This window comes from Phacochoerus africanus, chromosome 15, assembly GCF_016906955.1.
Source record: "Phacochoerus africanus isolate WHEZ1 chromosome 15, ROS_Pafr_v1, whole genome shotgun sequence".
Classification (NCBI taxonomy): domain Eukaryota; kingdom Metazoa; phylum Chordata; class Mammalia; order Artiodactyla; family Suidae; genus Phacochoerus; species Phacochoerus africanus.
The window spans coordinates 112,487,166-112,497,629 of record NC_062558.1 but is presented as its reverse complement, the minus strand read 5'-3'; positions in this window follow the sequence as shown (position 1 = coordinate 112,497,629).

Here is a 10,464-nt window from a genome sequence, read left to right as displayed (position 1 = left end):
AACCTACACCACAGCTCACGGCAACACCGGATCCTTAACCCACTGAGCAAGGGCAGGGACTGAACCCGCAACCTCATGGTTCCTAGTCGGATTCGTTAACCACTGTGCCACGACGGGAACTCCAGTCCTCATTTCTTGATGCTCTCTCTGAGTTCTTCCTGAGCATGTGGGTCTGAGAGTGGCAGCACCCAGGTGGCTTCTAGGCTCTGGTTATTTCCCTTGAAGAATATCCAGACTTCACCCCCTGGGTCCTCCTCCTCCAGGTCTGAAGTCTTTCAACTGAATCCATGGGGGGTAGTGTCCTGCTGTGGTCCCAGAGTTGGGAGATCCTCGAGGAAACTGGATGTTAGGTAGAGTGTAGGTAGAGGAGGATGGATTTGGAGACTGGACTGAAGGGCACCAAGCCAAGAATGGGTCCCAGGAGTCTGGGAAGGAAGAGGTGTAAGGAGAAGAAGGGGCCAAGAGGGTTGAGAATCCTTGCCCTCTCCACATCTGGGTGCCTCCTACTTCCCTTCAGGTCTCAGCTTCAGTGTACTTCCTCCCTCCATGAAGTTCTTCCTTACCTCTAGAGGAGGGTATACCTTGTGTCCCATGTTCCCTCTCTCCCATATTTCTATCTCGGGCCAGGGAAGAACGGCAGAGGACCTAGGCAGAAAAAAGAGGGCTTTTCAGGGGACCAAGTTTTTCAGCGCCCAGGAACATGTCTAGAACTGAAGGATAGGAAGCACTACAAGCTTTGAGACCAAAGTCTAACACTGTAAATGCCTTGCCCTTGGGTCAGAAACACCCTGGTATGAGTGTGTGCAACATAAGGCAAGACCCCCACCCCTAATACCAAGGAAGACAAGAGAAAAATGGCAGGCAGAGGGTGGCATCAGGAAAGCCAGAGGTGGTAAACCAACATGTTTCGCAAACTTCACATGGGCATGTGGGCAGGAACAACAGAGAAGTGTTCGAGATTCACAATATGAGAAGGTAAAGGTCCCTTGACGTCAGTGAGGGTCTCATCTATTTGGGAGAAGCTAATCTTGGAAAGGTCCCTTATGCCCTGTGCCTGGCTTTGCTTGGCCCAACCCCCCATGGCAGAAAGCAAGTAATGGTATCCCTTGGTTTGGAGTCTGTACCCTCCCTTCTGTTTCCAATTTCTGCTTCTTATTTGACATAGGAACTGGTAGGAGTTGTGTTCTTACCCATGCCTTTATGAGGAGGCAATTTCTTGCCTCTTGCTAGAGATTCTAGAACAAAGATGTATGATCACTTACACGTTAGCACTCTTCAGAGAGCTCAGAAGGCAGTCTAGAGGGTGGGAGCCATATCTCTCCCATAAGACTTGAAAGGCACGAGTCCATGTATCTCCCCTCTAAACTAGGACTCCCAAGGGCAGTTGACATTTCTATCTTCCCCCTCAGTGCCTGGTCCCCAAGGTCTAGAAAGAGTGATTCTCTTGGGTTTTGTTGTTGTTGTTGTTATTGTTGTTTTGAGGTACCTATGAAGCAGCTTGGTAGAACCAAGAGTCTCAGAACATGGCCAGGGGCTGCCAAGGACTCTCCATACAACCTGGTCTCCTGTCTCAGCTGGCACAGTTACTGCTCCACTGACAGCTCTTTAGAATCCATTCAGAGTTCTGGCCCTGCTGTAATCTCTGGGTGATGAATATTTCCCCTAATGAACTGTTGGGAATTGGATTAGGCCAGAATGCCTGTGTGCTTAGACTCTAGCTGATTAAACCCCCAGCTGTACAAGGCCTGCCTATGAACAGCTCGTTACATATAATTTTTTGAAGGAGGGAAAAAATGGTCTTGGTATTCGAGTTCTGCAAAGGAGCAGGAAAGAAAATGAAAGCAAAATATCTGTTCAGACTTTTGGCATGGTCTAGTTGCTTTTAATCTGACCAGGACAGCATTCCCTCCCCCCAGGGCACTTTCACTTACCCCCACTTAAGCCAAGGGTTCCCCAGGGCTCAAGTGCCTGCACTCTTACCCAGGGTCTCTGCCCAGGGTTCTCTGAGCACCATCTATCTGTCCCCAGAGAAGAGCATTGACTGCACAGGGAGATGCTATGGGAAAAGGCAGAAGAAGGAGAGGGGACTAAAGGGGGAGAAATCAGACCTGTGGATTCACTTCTCACCAGATTAGGCTCAAGTTCTTTGTTTTTACTCCACAATTATCTAGTCACCTTCAAAAGAAATTGCAGGGAGTTTGAAGCCCCATCCAGGACAGGGACTCTGGGCGAGTCCTGGGCCCTTTGCCAGTCAGGACCAAGGATAGCACCTCAGCCACTTCAAGGATCTCCAAACTTCCGGGCCCCTCCACTAACTCCACTTTATCCCTCTTTATTATCTGCCAAGCATATTTCTCCATTTTTAAAAAAAATATATTTATTTATTTATTTATTTATTTTTGGTCTTTTAGTGCCACACCTGCAACATATGGAAGTTCTTGGGCCAGAGGTCAAATCGGAATCAGAACAGCAGCTGCCGGCCTATGCCACAGCCACAGCAATGCCAGATCCATGCTGCAACCACAACCTACACTGCAGCTTGTGGGAGCACAGGATCCTTAACCCACTGAGTGAAGCCAGCAATTGAACCCACATCCTTATGGATATTAGTTGGGTTCTTAACCCGCTGAACCAACAACTGGAACTCCTGTTTCTCCATTCTTTAACATTCTCTTTCCTTTTCCTTCTCCTCCCCTTCCTCTTATCCCTTCCTCTCTTCTTCTTCCTCCTCCCCTCACTCCTTCTCCTTATTCCTCCCAGAGACAGAGCCTGGATTCTGGTTCTGCACCACCAGGTACTTCACCTCAGAAGTCCCCCAAGAAGAGTTATTTAAGCACCTCAAGAAGCCCATTCTACTTAACATCTATTAAAGACCTTATCCCCATGATTGATTCTCACCTACATCATCCAAGAACACACACACATATGCGCCACACACATGCTGAAATCTAGTGTCTAGCAGAAAAGATCAGAGTGATGGTGTTCAAGAGACTGGTCAACTCTCCCCCTGCCTCTAGTGGTGCCAGGGATCAGCCCACATGACTAAGTACCCTAACTCCACAGTTCTCCCCTCCCCTCCCTTCTCTTCTACCCGTTCCCTCCTCCTCCCTTCCCCTTTGCTCCTCTCCTCTGTGTCTCTATGAAAAGTGGCAGCAGCTGCTGGAGAAGGCATACCCTTCAATGAACATCACCAATTGTTGTGACTGAGTGTCCCAGCCTTCTTTCCCAGTTAATCTAACTTGGGAAGAGCTGAGGTGTGCTCTGGCTCCACTGCCCATGAAAGGCAGAGAATAAAAAACAAGCCAGAGGCATAAACAGATGTGCAGATATATGCAGCTGGCACTTTCCTGCCAAATTACCATGGACAGAATGCTGGCAGAGGGCCAGAATGCCTCCTCCTCTGCTTGGAGTTTAGCCACCAGGACCCATCCAAGCTCACCATCCATTTGGCAACATTTGAGTGAGGGGAGGGGATGCCAGGAAAGGGAGTGGAGAGGCTGCAGGTGCCCTTAAGTTTGGTGAAGCACTCCTGAGGTTTACCCCAAAGACTCAAGTGGGTGGAGATTAACATGGTCCTGGAGGAAGAGGGTGTCCTGACCAGGCTCACCCAGAAGGTTCCCAAGAGTTTTCCCCCAGGGTGGCTTAAAGTGGTCTGAAGGTCAGTCCACAGCATGTGAAAGTTCCTGGGCCAGGGATCAAAGCTGTGCCACAGAAGTAACCAGAGCTGCAGCAGTGACAACACTGGATACTCTACCCACTGAGCTACCAGAGAACTCGGTGACAGCCAACTCAAACAACATCATAAATATACATTGTAAGCTCTATATTGCCACCCTCCCTCTCACTCAAGGCCTGGAAGTTCCTTTGATCTTTGATCATATATGACACTGCTCAGAGTAGGCATGGAGTGCAGTGGACAGGCAGCAGCTGGATAAGAGCCAATGAGAAACTGCCAAACATGAAAAGATATCTCTGCAGATTCTACCTCTAGAACAAGAGATGGCAGGAGGAGTTCTCCTGTCGCTCAGTGGTTAAGGATCCAGCATTGTCACTGCAGCAGCTTGGGTCATCAATGTGGCATGGGTTTGATCCCTGGCCCAGGAACTTCTGCATGCTGCAGATATAGCCAAAAAATTTTTTTCTAAAAAGAGAAATGGAGGGAAAATTGGTTGGAATTTTTGTGGCACCAGAGGACAAAGCAAATGATCAAGAAGAGAAAGTGTGCCTAAGGGGCCTCTCTCTTTGGACAACCCCAGATCTGAACTCAGAGAGGCACCAACCATATCCAAGGCTTCATTCACATGACAAAGAGTCTTTTCTCTTCATCGGTTTGGAGGACATGGAACAGTTTTTCCAGTGCCCGACTCCTACACCTTCTCCAATTAAGATGATACAGATTCCTGGCCTCTGGGGATGGGAGATACATGTTCCGGTGTAATATGGTATTATGATGGATCTTGAGAGGACCCAGTCTTGTAGGCAAAGTGAAGTAAGAGAGCTGTGTGATAAAAGAAGTGGCCTAAAGAGACAAGATGGGCAGTGGAGTGGAAGGATGAGTTGAAGGGAGGAGAGATGCAGAGTGGGGAGGCTAGTTAGGAGCCTGTTTTCATTCAAGCCTGATGTTGGGATCCAGAGCTACACAATGGGAAAGGGACAGAAGGAAGAATGAAGGAAGAGTTGGTGGGACTTGGTGATGGATTGAACTGGAATCAGAGAGGAAGAAGAATAAAATGGCCATACAATTTATTGTCCAATCTAGAACAGTTTTGAGTACAAAAGAAGTACTATCAATCATTTTGCCAGGACAGAAGATATACACTGGACAATCCCGGGCAAATGTTTATACACAGACACCTTAGTAAAAATGACTCAGGGTGTGGTGCTTAGGCTACAGCATATACAAGGTGATGCTGACCAAAGCAAGAAGGCTGGGAGGCAGAGTGATGGGATAGAAGAGGAGGGGAGCTTGGTATTAGACTTTTAGCATTTGAAGCATTTGGAGACATTCGCCTGGAAATAACCAGCAGGCCACCTCTTCCAAGGGTCTTTAGGATCTTTCTGGGAAATGTGGGTTTCAAGCTTGAAAGAGAAGTCAGAGATATATGCACTACATATCTTTTAACACAGTAATGCCACTTTACTGTGAATCTCAGAAATCCTCTTTCTTGTAAAATCTGAATCTCAGAAATCCTCATTCTTGTAAAAAAGGGCATATATTTAAGGAGGTTCACTGTGGCATTTTTTGTAATAGTAAGAACTTGGAAACAACATGCCCACCACTAAGGAACTGGTTGAAATCTATTAGGGAGTGCCATGTGGAATGTATCTATACGTATTGAGGTATATCCTTATGTGTTGACCTGGCATATATCTCTGTGAAAGAAGCAAATAATAAAATTGTAGTGTGACATGAGAAATCTATACAATAATTGTTTTAGAATCTAATTTGTGTGTGTGTAGTGAATACATAAAAGACCTGGAAGAATACATACCGTATTGTTAACTCCAGTGACTTATAGAGAAGAGAGTAGGATTAGAGAGAAAAAGGAAAGAAGGGCTCTTCTTGCTCTACACGTTTCTGGATTGGTTGAAACTGTTTGAAATTTTTTTTTTAATTTTTTTTTTTTGTCTTTTTGTTGTTGTTGTTGTTGTTGTTATTGTTGTTGTTGTTGTTGTTGCTATTTCTTGGGCCGATCCCATGGCATATGGAGGTTCCCAGGCTAGGGGTTGAATCGGAGCTGTAGCCGCTGGCCTACGCCAGAGCCACGGCAACGCAGGATCCGAGCCGTGTCTGCAACCTACACCACAGCTCACGGCAACGCCGGATCATTAACCCACTGAGCAAGGGCAGGGACCGAACCCGCAACCTCATGGTTCCTAGTCGGATTCGTTAACCACTGCACCACAACGGGAACTCCTGTTTGAAATTTTTATAAGCATATATTCATGTACTTTTTTTTTTTAGGGTCACACCTATAGCATATGGAAGTTCCCAGGGCAGGGGTTGAATTGGAGCTGCAGCTGCCAGCCGACACCTCAGCCACAGCAACACCAGATCCAAGCTGCATCTGTGACCTACACCACTGCTCACGGCAAAGGCGGACTGTTAACCCACTTCGTGAGGCCAGGGATCGAACCCACATCCTCATGGATACTAGTGGGGTTCATAACGGGCTGAGCCATGATGGCAACTCCTATACATGGGCTTTTTTAAAAAAGAAATTTATTGGAGTATAACTGACTTAAAATGTTGTATAAGTTTCAAGTGTACTACTATATTTTAAAAGTAAAGAACAATAAAAAGGATTCTTGAAAGACAGACCAAGGAATTGGCGAGGGTCATGAGCGGGGCCCTGGAAGTGGAGGAAAGTGAGGATTGGGGCTGGAACTTGAGAACTATTCCCACAGAAGGGGATCTGGAAGAAGGCAGGGCCAGGAGAGAAACCCCAGGATAATCCCAAAGAGATTGGAACTCATTTCTGACCAGCAAGGCTGAGAGATAGACTCTCCATTCTATAATACTGCCTGAACCATTCTCTCCAAACTCCAAGCCTCCCCTTCACCAGGGCTTTGTCCCAGGGGCCTCTGAGGGGTCCTAGGTGATCCACTGCTGCTCCAGACTCCATGTTGTTAGAGAAAACCCCCCTTCTTTCTTAAGTGTCATGCTTTCCTAGAAAACCAGCTTAATCCTAGGCACCACTCTGCTCTGGGTGAGGCAAAGCTACCTTAGGTGGCCCCAGCCCAGGCAGTCTGACTGCTTCCTGCTTCTCTCCTCTCCCTTGATACAGCCAAAACACACAGCCTTTCTCCAGGAGAAGAAAATAATGGCCAGAAATGAATTCTTCCTTCTAGAGCAGGGCTGTGTGTTTACAGGGGAGGGGAGTGAAATCAAGAGGACAGACAGCAGCGTGACTCACAGGGGCTCCTCCCCTGGGGAGATGGAGCTGACAGACTAGGGTGTGGGACGCTTTGAGGTGATTTCCTGACAAGGCTGTCAGCGTTTCACTCCTCACTCTCAGCGTGAGTCCCCTGCAGCTGAGCTGAGGCTTCTCCTGCCTCTCTCCACACCTCTCCAGGGCTCTCTCCCATCTCCCAATGCCCTCTCTCCCCATTTGCAAGCCCTTTCCCTGCTCCACTCTCCAGCTCTGATAGGCATTTTCCTCCTTCTTTTAACAGAAATGCATAGTGTCAGCTTTTCTGTTGGGGTGCCCTGGCCCCGGGCTTCTTCCCAACCACAGCAAATTTCATAGATGATTGGGAGTCCAGGGATGCACAGTACATGGGGCAAGGAGGCTGTGTGTGTGTGTGTGTGTGTGAGGGGGTGGGGTGGGGGGAGAGAGAGAGACAGAGACAGAGAGAGGGAGGGAGGTTGTACACCTTTGGGGCTGTGTATGTGCTGCTCAGAGGTGGGAGGGGTTCAGGGCATGTGTGAGAGGCAGTGGGGAGGTGGGAGGCAACTGAGACTGCTAAGGTTCCTCAGATCTTAGAAGATTATAGCACATGAGCATTGACAGTGTTTTAGTTTGTCTCACCAATGTCCCCCAACCCCGACCCCACCCCTGCCACTTTGTAAGTGAAAAAGCTGAGGTACAGAGAGGTTAAATGACTTATCTTCCGTCACACAGCTAGCTAGGGTGAGAACCAGGGATCCTGACTCGTGGACAATGCTGCGTGCACAACTCAATCAGTGACCTTAGAGAAAAGGTCCTATTTCTCAGACACTATGGGTGACAGACAGATTTGACTAACAACTTCTCAAAGAGATGGGAAATCTCTTGGCCCTCAGACTGCCCAGAGGATAGGCAGGGCCCTTTCCCTCTGCACTCAGCAGCCTCAGCAGTGACAGCAACACCTCCCCTTACCGTCCTGGCTGCTTCTCTCCTCTCCCCAGCAAACCCCAGTTCATAGCAGACTGGCTGGGAATACTCTGTATACATGTCTCCTTGGCTGCAGGTGATTCTTGCCTGGCCCTGAGTCCCACCTGCCTCTTCCAAGGACCTAGCCCCAGACAAATTTGTCTTTTTCCTATGCAAGCCCTGAGGCCACCACTGCCCCCCCCCCGCCCCCCACCAAGCCTTAGTTTACTTTTTAGAAGCATCATCTGCCTCCCACCCCGGATCTGAAGTCCTTTTCATCTATAGCCCCTTGGTCCTGAGCTCCTCCTTGCCTTCTCCGGGAATAACACCAGACCCCTCCTCCTTCACTGATTGGGAGAATCATTAATCCTTAACACAAGCTTTAGTCATTTGCCATAAATGGGAAGCACACACACCACCTAGCACACCCTCTTAGTTCTACATGTCCCTGTGCAAAGCTAGTATATGAAGGAATCGCCCTCACACCGCTGTTCTCCCAAATCAGCCCCTAGGCCTTCAAGAGGGCCCTGAACTCCTGAGACAGGAGGGGAAGTGGTGAGTCTGAATGCACTTGGCTTTTCCCCCTCCCATCGTCGCCATTCCCCAGGAAGAGAATGGAAAGAAGGGTGCAGAAAAGAGGTTGGCAGGGCAATAAAAACGTCAGGGCCTTTCCTCTCTGCTCCCTTCTCTGTTTCTCCTTTCGCCCCTCTCCCTCACTCTATCTCCTCTCCTCCCTCCTTTCTTCTCTCTCGAAGACCCTGCGGTCTGCAGTCACCGAGGCCGGCCGAGGCAGCTGCATTTGAGGTATGAGGCGGGGAGAGGTTAATTATTGCTCTCCCGCCCCCCCCCCCCAAGATGTATCTGACTGTCAGAAGCAGTGACAAATGAAGACAAAGTACAGGTAGGCTCCTGCGAACCGGCCCTCAACGTACCAGCCAGGGGTGGGAGTGGAGGGGGGCGCGCTCCCGCTCTGAAGCTTTAACCCCTCTGACGCTGGCCACACAGCAGGGGACGTGGGGAAGCCCGACTTAGAACCTGGGTCCCGGCCAGGTCGGCCGAGCCCGGGAGACCTGTTAGCCTTTTCCCCCCCTGCCTCACCGACCAGGGTGGGGAACCGATGGGAGGCAGGAAAGACTCTCTCTCAGAGGCTGCGGAATCAAGGTCACAAATGATCTTTCCAAGAATGTTACAGGTAAAGAGAAAGAGGCTCATGGAACAGCACAAGGTGGGGTAGACTTGGAACCCCAGTGAGAGAGAGAGCTTATCTCTGGTGATGATATATCTGGACAGACTTGAAAATGTCTAAATATGTTGAGAGAGAGTGTGTGTGTATGTGTGCCACATGCGAATGTGTGTGCATGCACACCCCCAATGCTTGGAAGGGGTGTGTGTGGGTACCTGTGAGGGTGCCTGTACTGTGAGCACAATGTGATGCCACTGTCACTGTGGTAAAGGAATGTATCTTCAGGAGGGTGTGGATGCTCTGATCTTGTAAGTACTGAGGTGTCTACATTTGGGAGCATGTGGACAGGTGTGTCTTTCTATGGGTCCACAGTGTGTGCCGGTGTGAGGAGCTCCGTGTGTGTGAGCGTGAATGTGTATGCCTGTCTGCGTGTGCACACAGGCGTGTGCCGGTCAAAGCTGCCAACCTCTTCCTCTCACTGGTATCCCTCCCTTTCCCAACTCTCCTCTCACCGTAAGCAAACGAGGTGAAATAATTACTTTTCCATTTAAATGCCCCATGTTCAAGCCAGAATGAAAACAAAGTGATTTAATAAAATTGTCTTTAAAAGGGAAAAGAGGAAAACAAATGTCTGCTCTGCTCCTCTCCCTGGCGTTCAGGGAGGCCCCAGGCCCTTCAAAGTTAATTAAAACAGGAACTAAAACCGAAGAATCATGTACTAACCTTTTTCCCATCTTTGCCTTAAAGGTTGGGTAGCCCCCAGAAGCCCTGCCTCTGTCCTAGGCCTTGAGGTCTCCCTATTCTCAGGCTCAATGTTTCCCTGGGACTAGCCCTCATCCTTGGCAGGCACCCTGGCTTTCCTGTAGCCACATCTAGGGGAGGGCGCTCTGCCCCTTCCTTCATTCCGAGGAGTCATTAAAGGCCTCCTCTGGCCATTTGAAGTCCCCATTAGAAGCTTCTGGCCCCTTCCTCCTCCCAGGAGATAGCCCACCCTCAGTCCCTGCTGCCCCTCCCGATGGGCCTCCTGAGTCCCCAGCTGCTCTGAGCTTTATCTGTCTTCACTGACCTCCTGGCCTGGTCCTCAGCTCCAGCTCAGCACAGTTCCGGCTGCTTCCGCCTGGTCTGTATCTGTTCCCCATCAGAGGCCCCATTGGAGCTCCAGCCCTTCAGCAGCCCAGATAAAGAGAGATGGATGGAGGTGAGTTTAGAGGGCGCCCCTCCCTCCAAGTCCAGAACTAGAGCCCTGGGTTCTGACAGGGGCTCCCTGAGGAGGGCTGGGGGTGAGAGTGAAGACTCCAGGCTCTCTGGAAGCCCAATCCCCACCCATCCCCACCTTGCCCTAGCCCTTCCCCTCCTCCTAAGACCCAGTACCTAAGGCTTCCTCGAGCAGGCATGAGACTGTACTTACCCCATCCTACAACACAC